We start from the raw sequence: 21,604 nt of genomic DNA, 5'->3' as shown, positions 1-21,604 counted from the left end.
TGCTTGCTTGGTTGCAGAGGAGAGACGAGGGGCAGCGCCATGTCCGGGAAATTGTCACGGCACAGGGCGACACCCAACATTCGGACTCTGGGATTGCCGAGGCCTTCGCAGAGTTTTACGCAGATTTGTATCGGGCTCCGACCTCACCGCTAAACTCCTGCCTCTTAGAAGAGGTGACGCTGCCGACCCTTTCGGGGCAACAGAGGGACCAGCTGGACTCTGCTCTATCAGAGGCTGAGATTGCAGAGGCGCTGTCTCAGCTCCAGTCGGGGAAGACACCGGGCCCGAACGGATTCCCAGTTGAAACTTGGCAGAAGCTAGGAGTAGACAAAATGGCCGCTCCGCTACATAGGATGTTTCTTGCTGCCCGGGAACAGGGTACCCTCCCACCAGATCTTTGTAAAGCCACTATTGTGGTCATTCCCAAACCTGGCAAACCTCTTATAGACCTGTATCGCTGATTAACGGGGAAGCTAAGGTCCTTGCTAAGCTATTAGCGAATCGGTTGCAGTTAGTCACATCCTCCTTGATCCATCCGGATCAATGTGGTTTTATGCCTGACAAATCGACTCGGATGAATCTGCGCCGCCTCCATTTAGCATTGGAGAGATCCCCGATTATAAACGAACCCCTGGCCTTGTTGGCAATCGATTTTGAAAAGGCGTTCGACTCCATTCGATGGGACTACCTTTGGGAAATAATGCGCCGCATGGGATTCGGAGAGGTCTATTTAGGCTGGGTGCAGCTACTTTACGCTAACATCAAGGCGGAAGTGAGAGTGAATGGCTGGTCCTCTGGGTCCTTCCCCCTGGGCCGTGGTACGCGACAGGGATGCCCATTGTCCCCTCTTTTGTTCGCCCTTGCTATCGAGCCATTAGCTCTTTGGCTTTGCCAAAACACCGCCTGGAGAGGATTCAGATGGCCGGAGGGACACGAGGATTGTACATCCCTGTATGCGGACGACCTCCTTGTGTACCTGGGTGACCCACTAACATCCTCTGTCATTGTAACGCAAATGTTAATCCGCTTTGGGGAACTCAGCGGACTCAGAATCAACTGGGGGAAATCGGTCCTCTTTCCGGTGAAGGGTGGGGAACAGGCAATCCCCCAGGACTGCCCGTACCGGGTGGAAAGACAGGGGTTTCGTTACCTGGGAATATGGATATCCGGGGATTTAACAAGCTATATAAGGAACAATCTCCGACCAATCACAGACCGCTTTATTATTGATGTCCGGCACTGGAAACTCCTCTCCCTGACACTTATGGGAAGAGCGGCACTTTTTAAAATGATGACCCTTCCTAGATTCCTTTATGTCCTTCAAAATGCCCCACTTAAAGTCCCCGACTCGGAGTTCCACCAAGTGGAGACACTTCTCAGAGACCTCATATGGGGGGGAGGCCAGTCACGAATTGCGTTAACTACACTCCAAAGATCTATTTGGGAGGGAGGAATAGGAGTTCCCCGCCTTCAAACGTATTACTGGGCATCACAACTGGTGGTGGTTAATGACCTTCTCCACGGGGACCGAGACCTGCCCCATATACGGGCTGAGATAGCCACTATGCGCAACACTGACCCGCTGCTTCTCCTCTATCAGCCCCTTTCGAGAACCTCTCCGCCCACAACCACTACGCATATGATCACAGTGTGGAGACAGGCACACCGATTCATTGGGTGGGAAAATAAAGCTACTAGAGCACAACCCCTCTGGCGGAACAACAACCTAGCTGAGACCCAGAAGTTGGAACCGTGGCCTAGGTGGGTGAACGCGGGGATTGCCAGGATTGGGGATATGCTTACACAGGAGTGTTTGACCTCGTTTGATGACCTACAATTGCGATTCCAGATTCCGAATACGGAATATTACCATTACATTCGCCTCGCCCATGCTCTGAGACCCTACCTGACAGCAGATACACAGTTACCGGACTATACCCCCATAGAGCGTAACATCCTTCCGGCGCATATCCCTACCAAATGCACTTCCATCCTTTATAATGCCATATCCTCCTTTGCTACCCCCGAACTGAATGAACTAAAGGCAAAGTGGGAAGTAGATGTGGGGGTGATAGATCCTGAGGATTGGATACAAGTCCTTATGCATCCCCGGGAAATCGCCATTTCCTCTAGGCTTCGACTAGTGCAGTTGAAAATACTACACCGGGTTTATTACCCTAGGACACGTCTATATGGCTGGAAACGGGCTTCTAACCCAAACTGTTTGCGGTGTGGGGATGGGGAGGGGACCTTTATTCACATTTTGTGGCTGTGTCCCCAGATACAAACTTTTTGGAACGCATGCTGTGGGGAACTCTCCCGAGTTCTGACTCGCACCATACCACTGGACCCAAGGGCTTTGCTTCTGGGAGTGCCCGATGAGATAGAAGCTAATAAGTGGGAAAGATTGCTCCTACACACGGCGATGGGGCTGATTAAGCGCAATATAGCGCAGAAATGGGGTGCCCCTGACTCCCCAACGCTGGAACAATGGAAATTGGATATGGACATATGCGCTATGATGGAGCGTAGGATTTACTCGGCACGAGGCTGTCCCAACAAAGCGTCGAAAATATGGGACAGGTGGGAGGAAGGTGTGGCCTGAGTGTCCCATCTACAGGCGGGGGAATGTGCACTGGGTGTTTTGTTTTGTGCTTGTACCATACTACACATTATTGCAGGTGATGAGATGATTGCTCAACGGTTGATGTTCTGGGTACCTTTTCTGATTGTGAACGACTATGACAGTCTGGAGTTGTTTTTGTTTGCTTGTTGCTTTGTTATTATGACCACTGTATTATGTTAATAACAATAAAATACTTTATAAAAAAAAAAAAAAATCCTAGAGATCGAGAGACGGGTGGCTGGACTGTGATGAGGAAGCCTGGGACTAGGGGTAATGAAGATTACTGTTAAGTAATCAGATCATTATTACTCCACGTCCACTCTTCCTCGCCCCACTCCATGATTCTTGAAGTATAACACATTTCCAATCTCGCCCCAAAATCTGCAAAACCTTCATAAACAAGCCACATAGAAGGACCCTTTATTTACCAACAGCTTTTTGCTGAAGGTAAATCCTCCACCTTATCGCCAAATGTGTAGTATGGCGGTGCAGTTATGCATCTGTAATGTGGCTGTAAGGTTTAAGATTCATTCTAAATCTTCCAGCCATCACCTCTTTGTTTTGTTTTTTCTCCACTTTCTTTTCTTCATTTGTTTTTAACACCACAATGCTGCCGCTGATTTGGTCCCCAATCTCTGTCCTGGCGGTGGAGTTTCATTTGTGCAAGAATTGTAAGATATTTTATTGTATTTTTCAACAATTGGGATTCATGTTGATGAGACAGGATGGACCTAAGAAATTAAACAGATTTCATATTCATTTACAGAAGGAGGGGTTAGGGCGTCTGAGAGAGAGTCAAGCAGTTGATGTCGAATGAGAAACAAGGGGGAGACATAAATAAGATGAACAAAAGAGGCCTAAGGCCTTCACACGCCATCAGTGTTCATATTTACAGTTTGGACATGCCTGTGGGACAATCTGTTAAAGGATAGGCAAGGGTCATACTGTTATAGCTATAACATTTTCCTTTTGTCAAAAAAAGAAATACAAGATTTAAAACATGTTACAGTGTGGTTAACCGGATCATGATTGTCCAAATAACCTTTTCCTAGTCTCCGGGTTTCATACAAAAGTTTCCCCACGTTTTCTTTCTCTTTTCCCATCATAGTGATTACTAATTATATTAATTTATTCAACATGTCAACCAGCAAGTTTAAAAAATATTTTCAAGGTTGCTTCAGAATTATTCCGCTTAGTGTAGTCCTCTATACTTGTACTGCTAAGTTAATTGTAGCACTGTCCTGTGTATTTGAACGTTGGGGGTAAGTGAGGTTTTAGTATCAACAATATTCCTTTCTCTATAATATTAAAGTTAGTACTTCAAGTAATACAGTCATGGCATGGATACGATAAATGAATGTGTCAATAATGTATACACAGATGAACGTCTATCTTTTAATCTTTTTGTTTTTTCTTGTGATTTACATTTAATACTAATGCCAAAGAAGCATCAGTAGATGTCACTTGTTGAAATAATTTTTCATTTGTAAACCCTACTCGACTCATTATTCAAATTCACAGCATGAGCCACAAAATGAGAACTATAATACAGTGGAATATTGTGAGTGGCAATGATCTTTAAAAGAACCTTAGAGAGAATTTATGATGGTGGTTTTGGATAAGCGATAAATTGACATAGTTATAAAGATGGTGTGGATAGCAGCAGCAGCAGTGGAGGAGGAGGCAGCTTTTCATGCCGGGGTAGGCAGATAGCTCCTAAAGGTGGACCAAAATTCTACACGATTCATGGGTGAGCCTTCACACTATGTTGAATGTTTTTAGTGGAGGGTCCAGATAAAATAGCACAAGTGACCGAGCGTAGTGAGGAAACCCAAAATAATTAAATAGGGTTGGAGGGGTCCCCCTCCAGAACAGTTTTAAAAATAATGTCTTGAAATAGGCATTTTGCAGCACAACCAATAAGAACATGTTTATGAAAAGGCTTACAACTTATAATTGTTTATTTAGGTAAACATGAAAAATATCCAGTGAATTTCATGATTCATGGGCAGTCGTGTCTGGTGAAAATTTTGAGTGGAGGGGCCTACAGATTTCCTCAAATTAATGTGAGCGTAGTGAGGGAGCCAAGAATAATTAAGTGGGGATATTTGCTTTAATAATGTGCATTTTCTGGACCAATTTATGACACAAGTGAGCTAACAAGTCATATAATTTACAGTTGTTTCTTTAGAGTTGCCACAACCTATCTATCTATCTATCTATCTATCTATCTATCTATCTATCTATCTATCTATCTATCTATCTATCTATCTATCTATCTATCTATCTATCTATCTATCTATCTATCTATCTATCTATTTTTTATTGTGCATTTGTAAGGCGCTTATAAAGCAAATAAATTGTGTTTCAAAGCACCCACAGGGCAGCAGGTAGGGAACAAGGGAATGAAAATCAAACAGTGAAAGATAGAGGCAGACCTATAAGGCCTTGTGAGCATTCAGAACGTGCAAGTGCAGAGAAAGAGAAGGGATGAGGGAGTGGGGGTAAGTGCTAGGTGTACTAAGAGGGAAGTGCTAGGGAGTGAGGAGCTGCTTAGGTCCATCAGCTGAAAATAGATGTGTAAGTGCAGGCCTGTGGTGGCGCAGGCCAGTGGGTGCCAAGGCTAGTGCTGGGAGCAGGCGGAGGCTGAAGGTGATTGGGTGTGGGAGGCCAGGATCCAAGAGGACACATAAAGGCCCTGGTCACCAATCTCAGCAACAGTGGGGTTTAGCAGAGGAGGGAGGAAGGGAAGGAGCAGGTGAGAAGGAAAGTCCTGAGCTTCCGGAATTTGATGAGATCCGGCTCAAGACAAAGAAGGAGGGGGAGACTGTTCCACTGGGGGGAGCATGCTGAGTAAAGAGATCGGCCACCAGCTTGCTGTTTAGCGAAGCGCTTGGCATGCAGGTAGTTGGTGCCGGAGGAACCTAAAGATCTGGAGGGAGAATATTTAGTGAGAGCAAGTTGTAGATAGCGTGGTCCTTGGCCCCAGACAGCCTTATGGGTGATCCAGAGGGATTTGAATTTGATCCTTGCAGCAATCGGGAGCTAGTGGAGGGTTTTTAGGGCTGCAGAGGTGCGATCCCTGGGCTTGAGGCCAAGGATAAGTCTTGCAGCCCTATCCTGGATTAGCTGGAGGGGCCGTAGAGAAGAAGAGAGTAAATTAAGAAAATGGCCTTTGCAGTAGTCTAGCCTAGAGAGAACCAGACCACTAGAGACATTGAGCTCTGCAGGGAAAGTCAGGAAAGGAAGAATTCCTTTGAGGAGCTAGAGTTGAAAATGGTACTTCTTGGAGTCGAAGATGACTCCAAGGTTTCTGGCTTCAGATGAAGGAGAAAGGGGAGAGCCCATAGAAGATGGCCAGAGTGAGGGGCAGAAAGAGGGAGCAGGTGTTCCAATAGGAAGAATCTCAGTCTAGCTGGCGTTAAGGCAGAGGTCATTGGAAGTACACCAGGACTAGGTGGCGGATAGGTAGTCAGGGATGATGGGTGAAGTGAGGAGAGGATCAACGGGAAGTTTGAAGAAGAGTTGTGTGTCATCTGCTTAACACTGGAAGTTCGGGGAGAAGGTGTAAATTAGGTGTGCAAGCGGAGCAATATAGGTGTTAAAGAGCCAGGGGGAAAGGATGGAGCCCTGGGGAACACCACAGGTGGAGATAGAGGTTGGGGAGGAGAAACATCCCAGAATAACCTGGGACGGGCAGTCACTAAGGTAGGAGGTCAGCCAGTCCAATACCCGCTCCGAGATACCTAGGGTATCGTGGAGCCATTTTATGAGGGTGGGGTAATTGTCCATATCAAATGCTGAGGAGAGGTCAGGTAGAATGAGAACAGCTGTAGAGTTGGAATCAAAAGATGCAAGTAGTTTGTCACAGGTGTTCAGAAGAGCAGTTTCCATGCCTCTGGATGCTCGGAATCCAGATTGACGGTCGTGGAGGCACCCAACAAGTTCAATGTGCTGGGTCAGTTGGGGTAAGAACAGCTTCTCCAAGAGTTTCCGAAGGAAGGGGGTAATAGATATGGGATTGTAGTTGGCTGGACAGGACAGGTCTGTAGAATTTTTTTTCAGGTCAGGCATACAAGGGAGTGCTTGAGGGAGGAGGGGCAAGTTCCAGTAGGAAAAGGGTGGTTGCAGAAATCAGTGCATGCAGGGGCAAGAGAGCCAATGTTGTCCTGAATGGTTCTGGAGGAGCAGGGGCAAACCTGTTTGGAGAAGACCTTTATGGAGTGGACAACTCTGGTGACCACATCAGGTGTGATAGGAGCGAAGGGCAGAGGGAGGATGGGAGGCTATAGGAGGCAGGGGGTGGAGGAAGGAGAGGGGGAGAGGGAGGCAAGGGTGCTCAGGATGCCCTGAGTTTTTGCAGTGAAGTGTGTGGCTAGTGCATTGCATAGTTGCTGGGAGGGAAGAGGTGAGGAGGAGACCACAGAAGGGTTGGCTAGTTCCCTGCAGATTTTAAAGAGTTCACCCGTGTTGTTGAATGCACCAGAGATGCAAGCCTGGATGTGGGCTCTTTTCTTGGCATGGATGGAGAGCCTGTATTGCCTTTGCAGCCAGCGACAAGCCTGTTTGTCAGAGGGTGAGTCGGAGGTCTTCCACTTCGGTTCTGCAGCTCTGCACTTGCGTTTCAAGGCTGCAAGTTCGGAGTCGTCCCAGGTGTATTGCTTGGAGACTTGTTTCAGGTAGATCCACATGATTGGGGCAAGGATGTCCAGGGTATTCGTAATGGCAAGATGGAGGTTGCTGAGAGCAGAATCAGAGTTAGAGTCTGTAGTGGGGGGGTGATGAAGGTAGATGCAAAGGCAGCAGCTCATCTGACGGATGTTCATGAACGTGGCTGGCAGGGCTGGGGGAGGTGTGGTGGGATGGCTAAGAGGGCCCAAGTAAGATGAGAGGAGCAAGTGGTCAGACCAGGAAAGTGGGGTGATCAGTGGGGAGGAGAGTGAAAGATCAGTGTGGATGAAGGCATCAAGAGTGTGTCTAGCTGAGTGGGTAGTACCAGAATGCAGAATGGAGAGGGAGAACGAGGTGCAAAGTGTCACGCGCCGCCGCCTTCCATGGACCCTGTGGTCCAGATTGCGGCTTGCAGGCCGCCATTGAATTGACCGTCACGTTTCCCCGACGTTGACGGCAGCGGTCTAGCGTTGCGGCAACAGTGGACAGGGAGGCTTATTAGCCACGCCCTCCCTGTTCACTGTGCGTTGCAACCCGCTTCGGTCAGCCTCCCTGCGGCTGCTCTCTCTCGGTTGCTACAACGCTAGTTTATCTCCTTTCCTGTGCTTTCTCTCTGGGTACTGCCTCCTCTAGGCACCGCTACGAAATACTTTCTCTCTCTCTGGGGCCTCTACCCTGCCTCTTTCCCTCGCTCTGTTCCAGTACTTCCGTGCTTGGTTTCCATACCTCTTTCCCCGTTTGCTCTCCGGAGCTTTTGGTTGGTTCCCTTACCTGGTGTCAACACTCCGCTGGCTCCTGGCCCTGTCCACGGCATCCTTGGAGTCCGCATTCCGCTCTGCATCCTCCAGAACGGACATCAGCTACTGCTTACCTACAGTTGGGGTTTTTTGTGCCCTGCGGGCTTTTTCCCCTTCTCGTCCCTTTCGGGAGAGGGGCCACAGCCGGTGCTAGTTAACAGCATAGCACTGTGGCTTCCTTCCGGGAGAGAGACTCTTACTCAGAAAAAAAAGAGAAGAAGAAGAAGCAGGATTATCGAGCCCGCCGACCGAAGATTTCTTCAGTTCTGGACTATTTGTCAGGTGAGGAGGAGGAGGAAGAGGGAAAGTCGGAGTTGTGGGAGGTTCAGCCCCAGGGGGCTGACAGTTTGCAACGCCCAGATCCCATGAAGGCTACCACTGAACAATTGCAAGAGGTGGTGACCGCGGTACAAAGCCTCTCAGCAGAGGTACGCAACCTTTCTGTAGAGGTACAGACATTGAGGACTGAAAACAATGTGCTGAAACAACTAATAACTGCCCGGGAACCCAGATCGGTAGATTTGCCACCCATGGCTTTACCTTCAGGGAAGTACGACGGCACACCCAAGAAATTAAAAGAATTTTTGGAGGCTTGCAGCATCCATTTCGCATTTCAGCCCAACACTTTTCCCACCGGTCATGCCCGGGTGGGCTTCATGATTTCCAATATGGCCGGAAATGCCTTAGCCTGGGCCACCCCGTTAGTGGTGGGGGCCGATCCGGTACTGCAAGATTATGAGGCCTTTATTGCAAGGCTGAAACAGAACTTTGAGAGGCCCAAACTAACCTTTTCAGCAGGTGAGGATCTGTTAGATGTGCGCCAAGGCCAGACAGACGTACTCACTTACATTTCCATCTTCAATCGACTGGCCATTGAAGCTGGATGGCAAGAGCAAGCTCAGTTTGTCATATTCCGAAGGGGTCTACGAGAAGGACGAATTAGTCAGATCTCCTCGACCAGCCTCTTTCCCCGAATTATTGGCAGCAGCCGTCCAGATTGAGCATAGGCTTCATGAGCGAAGACTGGAAAGACGGAAGAATCGTAACCCGACTTTCTCTACAAGTTTTCCTCCTTCCTCCACCACAGCTCCTCCACGCCCAGATGAACCGATGCAGATCGGTACTACTCGTCCTTCATTGTCCTTGGAAGAAAGGAAGAGACGGAGAGATTTGGGGTTATGTGCATATTGTGATTCTGACCAACATCAGATAAAGAACTGCACAGAGATTCCATCCTGAAAGTCGGGAAACGAGAACCCTCGGTCCTAGGAGGGACGGGAATCCGAGGGAATTTTGCCAGTCCCTATGTGTCCTTATCTGTGGGTCCCGCTAATCAGTTGGAGGATTCACGACTCATGGTGCTCAAAGTACTACTAATGATTGATCAACAGAAGATTGATGCCTTGGCCCTATTGGACTGCGGGGCAGCCGGCAATTTTGTAGATACCATTTGGGCAGATAAGGTTGGCCTACGCAGAATCAACCGGAAAGAAGACCAGGAGTGGACGGTAGTCCACTTAGCTCTGGACCCATCACGCAGACCACCGAATACTTACAGTTGTCCATTCAACAGCATTCTGAATCAATTCAGTTTGACATTATTCGTGCTGCACATTTTCCTCTCATTTTAGGGATCACATGGTTACGCAAACATAACCCCCCAAATCAACTGGTCTACTAACAGTATCAGTTTTGATTCGGGGTTTTGTCAAAGGCATGTTTAAAAGACCTACTTTTTATGGAGGCCACGGCACATACTGCCCTGCCAGTAAGCACGATTGGTGTACACTCCCTTCCATTGGACCTCTCATCCTATGAGACGGTATTTGCAGAAAGGAACGTCCTTGAATTACCTCCACACAGCCCGGAGCACTGTTCAATTGATCTTCTCCCCAATGCTTTAGTCCCCTTTGGTCGAATGTTCTCATTATCTCAATCTGAAAAGTAGGCTCTCAGATCCTACCTGGATGATAATTTGCAAAACGGACTTATCCGCCCATCAAAATCCCCAGCGGGAGCCCCATTGTTCTTTAGTCCGAAAAAAGATTCCCTAGATCTTCGACCATGTATTGACTATCGAGGATTAAATAAAGTTACCATCAGGGATCGCTATCCCATGCCCCTCATCACAGACATTTTGGAGGCAGTCCAAGGACCTAAGATCTTCACCAAATTGGACCTTTGCAGTGCTTACCATCTCTTACGGATCCATGCTGGTGACGAGTGGAAAACGGCTTTCCGTACTCCATTTGGATTATTTGAGTACCATGTGATGCCGTTTGGGCTGGTCAACGCACCTGCAGTTTTTCAGAGGTTCATGGACCGGATATTCTCGGATCTCATGTTTGTGTCTGTTATTGTCTATTTGGATGTTATCTTGATATTTTCTAAGGACCCTGAGCAACATCAGATTCATCTTACTGAAGTTCTGAATCGGCTTAAGGAACACAAACTCCTGGTAAAGAGAGAGAAATGCGAGTTTGGGGTCAGCTCAGTACCTTAATTAGGATACGTTCTGTCTCCCCAGGGTATCCTCATGGATAAGAATAATGTGGAGGAGATCCTGAGTTGGCATTCTCCCAGATCAGTCAAGGAAGTACAGAAATTCCTTGGAGTGGCAAATTTTTACAGACGCTTCATTCCCTCTTTCTCTGAGGTAGTGCTACCCATTACTCGTCTATTAAAGAAGACTTCCCTGCCATTTTTTTGGAATTCCAAGGCAGAAGAGAATTTCATTCATCTAAAGGAACTGTTTTGCAAAGTTCCCATTTTGCGCCATCCAGACCAAAGTAAACCATTCATACTTGAGACAGATGCTTCAGCAGCTGCGATAGGTACCGTATTACTGCAGGAACAGGACGGGGAAGAACACCCCATTGCTTATTTGTTACGGACCCTCACCCCGAGTCAACGGAACTACTCTGTGATCGAGCGAGAGCTTCTGGCCATGAAACTGGCATGTGAAGAATGGAGGCATCTACTACAAGGAGGTAGTTGTCCATTCACCATCCGCACCGACCACAAAAATCTGCAGGTGCTCCAGAACATGGATTGTGTCAATTCTTGCCAGGCCCGATGGGCACATTTCTTTGCCCAGTATGATTTTCGGATTACCTATATCCCTGGTTCCCAGAATCTACTAGCAGACGCATTATCCTGGAAGGAGGTGTCGGAAGGTTCCAGACTTCGGCCACCAGAAAGACTCTTTCCCAGGAATCGGGTGTTCATCCAGGCGGCCAGTTTCCTCCAGCAAGTTAAAGAAGCTACCGTTCTGTCTGAACACAGTGAAGTAAAGGAAAGATTCACGGAAAAAGACGGACTCTTGTTTCACGATCATTGACTCTTCATACCCTCTTCCGCCCTCCGACATCAGGTTGTGAAGTGGTGCCATGATCACAAGACGACCGGCCATAGAGGACAATCCAACACGGTGGAACTGATTAAGAAATATTTCTATTGGCCAGGGATTCAAGCTGAGGTCAAGAAATGTATACAATCCTGCAACATCTGCAATAGCAGTAAATATCGTACCACCAAACCTTTGGGTTTACTCGAACAGGGTTCAGTACCCTGCGTCCGTGGAGCCATATCTCCACTGATTTCATAGTGGACTTGCCAGTTTCTCAAGCCTGTACCTGCATCATGGTGACCATCGATTCCATGTCCAAACGGGCACATTTCTCTCCTCTTCCCGGATTGCCCACTGCGGCTGAGATGGCTAGTGTGTTTCTTAGGGATATATTTCGTCTCCACGGCCTCCCTGATAAGATCACTTCTGACAGAGGCAGCCAATACATCTCTAAGTTCTGGTCAGCGTTGTGTCAGCAGTTGGGCATCGAAAGGGCACTCTCCTCGGGTTTCCACCCACAGACCAGTGGGCAGACGGAGCGATTGAACGGCACTCTCGAACAGTACTTACGTTGCTACGTCAATCAGGAACAAGACAATTGGGTGTCGCTCCTTCCGACGGCGGAATTTGCATATAACAATTCTCGGCACTCTGCCTCTGGTCTCACTCCATTTTTGTTGTACTTATGGGACTCATCCCCGCTCTATATTTCCCAGTTTCTCTCTTACTTGCAATCTCCCTGCAGTGGAGGACACGTTGTCCATGATACGGGAGGCCCACAGGACAGCCAGACGCAGTCTGCTGGAAAGCCTAATAGCTTACAAGACTCAAGCTGATCGTCACCGATTGGGGGTGCCAGAGTGGAAGGTGGGCACCAGGGTATGGCTTGCTACCAAGTTTCTACCCCGGTGGACCCGACCGTCTAAACTTTCCCCCCGCTTCATTGGTCCTTATCCAATTGTGGCCAAGATCAATCTTGTTGCCTTCCGTTTGAAATTTCCCCCTTGCCTACATCGAGTGCACCCTGTTTTTCACTCCTCCCTCCTTCGTGAAGCTGGTTAGGGCTCGTCTGTTAGATCCCTTCCATTACGGGCTCCGCCACAGGTTGATGTAGACTACGAGGTGTCCCAAATCTGTGATTCTCGCTATAGGCGGGGTCGCCTGGAATATCTGGTGCATTGGAAAGGGTATTCTAGAGCTGGGGATTCCTGGGAACCCATTTCACATCTCAAAGCCCCGGTTTTGCTCAGGAGGTTCCATAGGGCGCACCCTGGCAAACCGGGGGGGGGTGCAGTATTGGAGGGGGGCATACTGTCACGCGCCGCCGCCTTCCATGGACCCTGTGATCCAGATTGCGGCTTGCAGGCCACCATTGAATTGACCGTCACGTTTCTCCGACGTTGACGGCAGCGGTCTAGCGTTGCGGCAACAGCGGACAGGGAGGCTTATTAGCCACGCCCTCCCTGTTCACTGTGCGTTGCAACCCGCTTCGGTCAGCCTCCCTGCGGCTGCTCTCTCTCGGTTGCTACAACGCTAGTTTATCTCTTTTCCTGTGCTTTCTCTCTGGGTACTGCCTCCTCTAGGCACCGCTACGAAATACTTTCTCTCTCTCTGGGGTCTCTACCCCGCCTCTTTCCCTCGCTCTGTTCCCGTACTTCCGCGCTTGGTTTCCATACCTCTTTCCCCGTTTGCTCTCCGGAGCTTTTGGTTGGTTCCCTTACCTGGTGCCAACACTCCGCTGGCTCCTGGCCCTGTCCACGGCATCCTTGGAGTCCGCATTCCGCTCTGCATCCTCCAAAACGGACATCAGCTACTGCTTACCTACAGTTGGGGTTTTTTGTGCCCTGCGGGCTTTGTCCCCTTCTCGTCCTTTTCGGGAGAGGGGCCACAGGCAGTGCTAGTTAACAGCATAGCACTGTGGCTTCCTTCCGGGAGAGAGACTCTTACTCAGAAAAAAAAGAGAAGAAGAAGAAGCAGGATTATCGAGCCCGTTGACCGCAGATTTCTTCAGTTCTGGACTATTTGTCAGGTGAGGAGGAGGAGGAAGAGGGAAAGTCGGAGTTGTGGGAGGTCCAGCCCCAGGGGGCTGACACAAAGGTCAGGGAAGAGAGTGGAATCCGTGGTTGATACGTCAAGGTGGATCTTGAAATCACCCACAAAAAGGAGTTTAGAGGTGGTTGTGAGGGGAGAGGACCAGAAATTGGCCCATTCAGAGAGGAACAGGGTGGTAGAGCCAGGTGGCCTGTAGATGGTGGCAATGGTCAGAGAGGAGGTGGAAGAGATGACCATTTTGAAAACTAGGCTCTCGAAAGAAGAGTAAGGCTGGGTGGGTATGAAGGAAGAAGGGACCCACTCAGGGAAGATAAGAGCAACCCCACTGCCTGCACAGTTAGGTTGGGGCTTGGAGATTATCTTAAAGCCATCAGGGAGAAGGGAGTCAAAAGCAGTGACTGAGCTGGCATTCAGCCACGTCTCGGTAAGGGTAAGGATATCGAGGTCAAGCTCTTCAAGAAGCAGGCAAATGTTGGCTGAGTGCTTGATGGCAGAACGCGTGGTAAGAATAGCTAGATGCATGGGGTCTCTGCCTCTTTGAAGGTTTTCTGAGGAGGGGTACAGGGGTGTGGTACATCTATGCCAGTAATGGTCAGTGTAAATTGCATGTATGATGCTGCTACCACCATGTATCTATGCAAATAATGGCCAATGTAAATTATGTGCATGGAGCTGCTGCCACAACCTATCTATGTCAGGAATGGTCACTTTAAATTACAGGCAAGAAGATGCTGCCACAGACTACCTAGGAGAGTAATGGTCACTTCAAATCCCATGCAGGAAGTACTTTATGGTGGTGTGCTTTGGGGAATTTAGAAGCAAGATCAAAACTAGTTTATTCACAAAACTGAGGGATGAAAACAAATTTCCATTCTTTAGTACAGCAACTGTAACGGCATTTTACCTTCTAATTTTTGGCCAATTCTTCATCTCCATTTCACAACCGAATGAGTCCTGCATGATAAATAATTGTAACTACGTGCAAAAACCAGGCATTCGCAGGTCCATTGTCATCGCTAGGGGCCTCATCACAAGTTGGCTGGAGCAGTAAAATGCAATGCTAACGCTGTTACCGCTGCATTTACCGCTCCGTCCAATCTTGAGCTGGGCAGAAAATGGGAGTTTTACCTCCAGCTTTTTACCCATTTTTGGAGCTATTAGCGCATCGGTAATAACACCAATAAACTCCCATTGGGTCCCAATTGGTATGGGGATTTACCTCCCCACTGCAACTCAGGTAATGCGCAATTAGCGCCGGCTGATGAGGCCCTAACAGCAGTTGGCCATAAGGAAGCAATGCCATCTAATGCTTCCTGAAGAACCCTTCGGCAGTAAAATAAGACTGTGACACACGCAAGTCTGCAGCCAACATCTGTTGAAGACCATAACATAAAAGCTTGATGTCCCCCTTTAACAAAGCATACACGTCCTTTGTTACTATTTAGTAACTGCATATGTATCCCTGTGTGAAGCGTGGCATCTCGAGGCAGTTCTGGTTTTGCCATTGCATTCTGACTCTTGTAGGCCAATATTTACAATGGAAAAACATTAAGCTACAAGCCCCAACATGCAACAGCAAAGACCACCCCTGGCTGAAGGTGTCATACATGAGAAAGAGCCAGCCATTTGTTTGCTTAAAAGTCCTGAATAGACTTGCAACCCATATTTTTTTCTCTCTAGCACCGTCCAGCTCTCAAGACTCATGAGTGAATGGAAAAAAATATGTTCCTATTTCTGATACCCTTGTGCCTAACAAAAGTGCATTCTCAATCACACTAGTTGTTACATTTTGCATGTCCTATCAAAACATTCTACACTCACTCACAGCTTTGATGTTTGGTTGCCTTGTCACTTGGAATTCCAAAGACAACACAGATATAAAGAGCTCATTGAATGTTTCAACTTCTTTATTTGGAAAATACCTGGGCTGCATACATTGCCAACACCTGCTGGACGACTGTCGAGCCGAATCCCCTTGTTATAAAGGCTCCAATCGCTGGTTCCCGGGTTTGGCACCATGTGAAGGAAGCAGATATTACCACAATAATTTTTAAGTCCAAATCATCTTCATCTAGGGCTATGGGCCCAGATGGGTTCTGTAATGCGGTTCTTAAGAACGACACTTAGTACTGGATGGAATTACTGCGGACCCTGTTCCTGCGCATGTGTGAGACTGGTTGTTACCCTCCCATGTAGGTGAAATCAATTCTGATCCCAGTACATAAGAAAGGGTTGCGCCTTGATCCAAATAACTACTGATTAATGGCCATGTTGGACAACAGTTCAAAGACTTTTTCACGCTTGTTGTTGGAACTGCTTTCCACATGGTCTGACTCAAAGTCCATCTTGAATTGCACACAGATGGGCTTCAGGAAGGGGCATGGTACAAGTTATGCTATTTTGGTGCTTCACACGCTTATATCGGATACCTTACGTGACCCTTGCTCAAACCCTTATATGTGTTTTGTAGACTTCAGCTCTGCTTTCGATACTGTGGACAGGGGACGATTGTGGGATAAGCTATCTGGCAGGGGTCTGGATTCTTAGCTGTTGTATTTTATCAGGCTGCTGCACAGCAACACCGTGGACAGGGTGTGGCTATCACAGGATGGCGCTCTCACAGATTCTTTGCATACTAATGTAGGTCTCACGCAGGGTTGTGTCCTTGTGCCATTGCTATAGAATTTTTACGTGGCAGACTTTGTTACTGCCTTAGAAGCAGCGCATAATTATCCACTGAGTTTCAGGGGAATGAAGATAAACTGCATCACGTACGCAGATGACACTCTCATATTGGACTGGATACCTATGGGCCTTCAGCATTCGCTTGATGCCCTGTTGGAGTATGCTGACTTACAGGCCCTCCGCGTAAATACAGGAAAGACGAAGATCATGACCATAGGCAAGGGGGCCTATTGGGGAAGAGATTTACCTGGTGATTAGGTGGCACAAGCCTGGATCAAGTTGAAACCTAGAAATACCTAGCTATGCATATTTCCCACAGACTAGACAGCAAATGTCATGCAAACATGATCTCCTCCAGGGCATGGATAAAGTGGCTGTCACAAAAAAATGTGATTGACAGACAAGGAGGAAGATTTGTGGAGGCCAAACTCTCTGCATACAAGACATTGGTGGTACCATGGAGCTTGTATGCCTTGGAAATCCTGCCCATGGGCTTGGCTGCTTTGTTAAAGAAGGCCAGGGGTAAAATCCTAAAAATTAAAGTGAGCAGACTCATCAACAAAAGGCAATTGGATGTGACGTCGCCAGAAATTAGCATATCAAGGTGAAATATGCACATTTCATTAAATTGACTTTGCAAAATCACCCAAATAGCACAGGACGAATGGCATTTGCCTTTCATAAAATTAACACACACACAAAATCAAGAGAGGATATTTGCTTCTAATGGTGTTTTTGAAAACGTTAAAAGGTGTGCATGTTTCAAACTCCAAGAACCAATACAAACGTTTTCCCTGGAACTTCTAGTACCGAAATGGGACATTTTACCTTTAGTTGTTTGCTATTTTTCATCAGGTTATATAGTGCAGTGGTGAAGTGTCCGGCCTGCAAACCTTACAGACTGCTGTTCGATCGCTGAGGTTGGCTTTAATTCATAAATTCACAAAGGACATTCAATGTTCCTCATTTTAGCTGGGGGGGGGGACTGAGTCTACCCTCTGAACAAAGTGGGTGGACTCCGTCCACCTGCGTGTACCCTCGACTTGAGCCCTGCTAGAGGCTAAACTTCTCAGAGCATTGTTGGGTCTCCGGACCTCAGCTCCGGTTGAGGCTATTCGTCTGGAACTTGGACTGCCCTCTTTACATATACTATGGGTGTTGGCAATCTGTAAATACTGGGCTTCTATATGTTTTAGCAATCCAGGAAAAGCAAGACTTTTGAACCTAACTAGGCGTCACAGACAATGCTGTGTGCGCTGTGTATGGTTTGCCGATATGCACTGTGAGAATATAGGCATGAAGGGACTGCCGAAATTCGCAGGGGGGCAGTACATGCGACAGACTTCGAAAGGAAATCGAAGGACCTTGATCGCACCCAATCAATTGACTAACTGGCAAAAAAACTGAAATATCATCCATATTCCACTCAGGGAATGAATACAAATACTCTGTGCAACTACCAAGTCAAAGTTTTCTCCCCTCAATTGGTGCACTTTATTCTATCTTTGCACCTTGAAACCTTACCGGTTTACGCTTACACAGGGGCCTGCATTGGTCTTAAAAGGGACAAGCGCCTGTGTCGAATATGTAACCTTGCTGTTGAAACAGCGAGGCATTTGCTTACGCAATATAGCTTGCTTCATGATATGATAGTTTATCTGTATAGCACCTATACATAATGTGTTTCAAAGCGCTTCAAGGCAAGGGAGGAAACAAGGGAAAATACAATGACATTCTTACAGGCCATGAACATTAAGGATGTGAAATTAACTATCGTACTCGGTCTGACGACTTTTCAGATAGTGCAAGAGCTAAGACATAGATAAGGAAGGGAGGGGGAGAGTGGGAAGGAAATTGCAACAGGTGAGGGAGAGGGGTGCGGAAAGTGAAGGAAGGAACAAAACAGGCGACTATCGTACTAGGCCTGATGACATTTCAGATAGTGCTGGGGGCTGGGGGGTGTGAGGAAAAAAACATGGTTTCTATGAAAAGGGATACCACGCGATTGTGGATTACAAATCATACCAGTCCCGGAGTTCCATCTATGGGGCGAAATGCTTGGCTGTGACAGCCGCAGAATTTCATATTTGGCATCATATTTGGCAAAAAGTGGAAAAAAGACTGGATATACTAAAGGGTTAAATTTAAAATTGTATTATCTCTACTGATATTGAACTGGTGTTACTGCTAATTCTGACGATGCATCTCTTCTGTTCAATTGAAATGTCTTGTTTTAACTTTCATTTTATGTTTTTAAATGATCTGCTGCACGATGAATTGTTTTAATTTATGATTTGTACAGTGTAAAGTTCATGTGTTGACCATAGACACTTAATACACATTTTTTGTTTAAATGTAGTCATTTTAAAATCATTCACACACAAGCATGCACACAGAATACATACTTCAAGATGGACACTTTTTCAAGTGGTGTTTTCATAGCAGATTAAAGAAACCTGTTAGTTTGTGGTGTGCAGCATACCAACAGTCACTATTATTATATACCAAGCATCTTTATAGGTTGATGTTTTTATGATTTGATTAACCCGACAACATTTTCACTCCTAGGTGGTGACTATTTTGATATGTTCATTGCGTGGGAATTAAGCCAGCTTGAGGACCATGTGGCTGAATGACTAGCACATGATCACAGAAGGTTTTTCTGAGGTGAAAACTGCATTTCAGCTTTGCCAGCTAATTTGCCAGGTGTCCATAGTAGTCTCCCATTTCTAGTTATTGCAAGGTGAAATTTGTCTATGTTTTACTTCAAAGCTTACGTATTCGGTAGATTTAACTAGTAAACTACACAAATCACATAATAAACCATTTTGATAGTATTTGCTTGCAATTGTTTTGACAGACACGGCTATAGGAGAACGGTTGTACCTTTATCTTCTCCTACATCTCTTAAAGTATGGTACAATAGTCCCCAAACAAATATCAATTTGAGCCTAAAATATCTAATATGAGAATTACCATTGTGTTTTTTAAGTTTTAAATACACTGGACACACAAGCTTGTGGAACTTTTTTCATGATGTGAAGAACAAAAGCATAAATTGTACACAATGCAAACTGTTGCTTATGTCAGAGTCTCTCTGGGTACCAGGCTCCTCCATGACCAGTCTTCTTCACATTGCCATCTGGCCTACTGCACAGTTACGGCCGGTAACTGTAACCCCTACTGTCCCCTGTCTCCTTGTAGTTCCCAGAGCCGCTCTGCCCTGGCTGCACTTACTCAGAGCCATGCTGCCCTGATTGCACTTTCCCCCTACATTTCCCCTGCACTTCCCCCTCTCCCTTCCCCCTGAACTTCTCATTGTCTCACTTGCATGATCCCAGTGTCACAAGGCTTACTAGGATCGTTTGTCTTGTCTCCCCTCTGTCTCCCCTCCCTTGTCTTCTGGCGCCTAGAAAAACTTTTATCAAAGAAATCCACATTCTGCACTAATGAAACAGTAGCTTCCAAAGATAATGATTGGACATTGGCAAGCATGTGACACTATTTAATTGAATAATCACCAGATTGGTATCTCAAAGTGAAAGCCCTGGGGATACCCACAAAAGAATTCCCTCTGCAATGTAATGCACTATTGTGTGTGTGTGTTATGTGGGGATCCTCTTAGATACATAGCCCCAACCAACCGAATTCTCCTAACAGTTATTTTCAGGTAATGTGGGCATCAGCTCACAGCAATGGCATTGGCACAAAGTGGAGACATTGCCCATTCGACTTGGATCACGTTCAAGACATTTGTCTTCAGTGTCACTGTCTTGCTCTGGATGTTCTTCACTATGCCTTGCTTCGATTTCTTCATCGGTGTACTCTGGTTCAAATATACCTGCAAGAACATCATCCATTGTAAATTTGAACAATACTTAGTAGATATAACTGGCCGATTCTCCCTCTCCTCCTCCTTTCTCCTCTTTCGCCCTGACAATACCTGACGATGTTTCTAGACAACCCCCATCTATGAAAGTATTGTCCAATCAGGAGCTCCCCTGCTCCTCCAAAACCATCAGGGACCACATTGACACACTTGCTCCAGTCTTACCCGATTTCTGCAATCACTCTTTCGTCTCTGGTTCCTTCCCCTCTCCCCTCAAGCACTCCCTTGTGCACTCCCTCCTTAAAAAGCCTTCTGCCGACTCTACCTGTCTGGCAAACTATCACCCAATCTCTATCACTCTTTTCCTGGGCAAACTCCTGGAAAAGCTGGCCATCTCACGGATTACTCTCCACACTGAATCTGTTGGTTGTCTCCATGACCATCAGTCTGGCTTCAGAGCAGCCAGAGGCACTGAAACTGCTCTCCTGAACACCTGTGAAGACCTGCTCTCTAATCCTGATTCCAGCCTTCCTTCAGTCCTCATCCTTCTGGAACTCACCTCTGTTTTCGACATGGTCAATCACGCCATCCTGATCAATTGACTCCGCGAGAACATGGGCATCACAGATCAGTCCCTGGAGTGGTCGACCTCCTTCCTCCTGGACTGACCCTCCCAGGTCCAACTTGGGTCCTTTCTCTCTACCACCTCTCTCTCCCAGGGCTCTATTCTCGCACCCTGGCTCTTTCATGTCTATCTGGCCCATATGGCCCACCTGATCACTACCTTCTCCTCTAACTTTCAGTGTTATGCAGATGACACTCAGCTCTCTTTCTGGCTCTCCTCAGCCTCTTCTCCTCTCTTGCTTATTCCTGACTGTCTATCCGCAATTAAGGATTGGTGCACCTCAAACAATCTCTGTCTTAATGCCAGTAAAATGGAGACCCTCCTCATTGGGAACCCTGCCCTCCCTTTCCCTCTCTCACTCTGGCTGCGCTCCTTGGGTTCTCTTCCTTTGCCTTCCTGCGAGGCAAAAAACATTGGTGTCATCTTCAATTCCACTCTCCACTTCTCCCCTCACATCACGGACCTTGCCAAGTAGGCCCACTACCAGCTGCACCTCCTCAGAGGTATTCTTCCTTTTCTTACTTTCCCCCAGAAGCTCACTGTCTCCCGAGCCCTGATTCTCGCTAGGCTGGACTACTGAAACAGCCTCTTTCTCAATCTGCCTTCCTCTACTCTCTGCCCTCTGCAACTAATCCAGAACAGGACTGCACGACTTATCCTTGGCCTCAATATCAGGGATTGTATATATCCAGCCCTGAAATCTCTCCACTGGCTCCCAGTGGCTGCAAGGATCAGTTCAAGACCCTCTGCATTGTCCACAAGGCTTTCTGGGGTCAGGGCCCGCCCTACATGCAACACTCACTTTCAAAGTACCTTCCTTCTTAAGCCCTTCGCTCAGCTACCTCCAACTCTCTGAGGGTCAGACACTTCTCCAGGCAGAGAGTGGGAGGTAGATCTCTCACCTCTGCAGGGGCCTCCCTATGGAAAGGCCTCCCTGCCCCTCTCAAACTTGAGCCAGACCACCTGAAGT

Source organism: Ambystoma mexicanum, chromosome 11 (assembly GCF_040938575.1).
Source record: "Ambystoma mexicanum isolate Mex_15411 chromosome 11, UKY_AmexF1_1, whole genome shotgun sequence".
Lineage (NCBI taxonomy): Eukaryota > Metazoa > Chordata > Amphibia > Caudata > Ambystomatidae > Ambystoma > Ambystoma mexicanum.
This window is presented reverse-complemented; position numbering follows the sequence as displayed.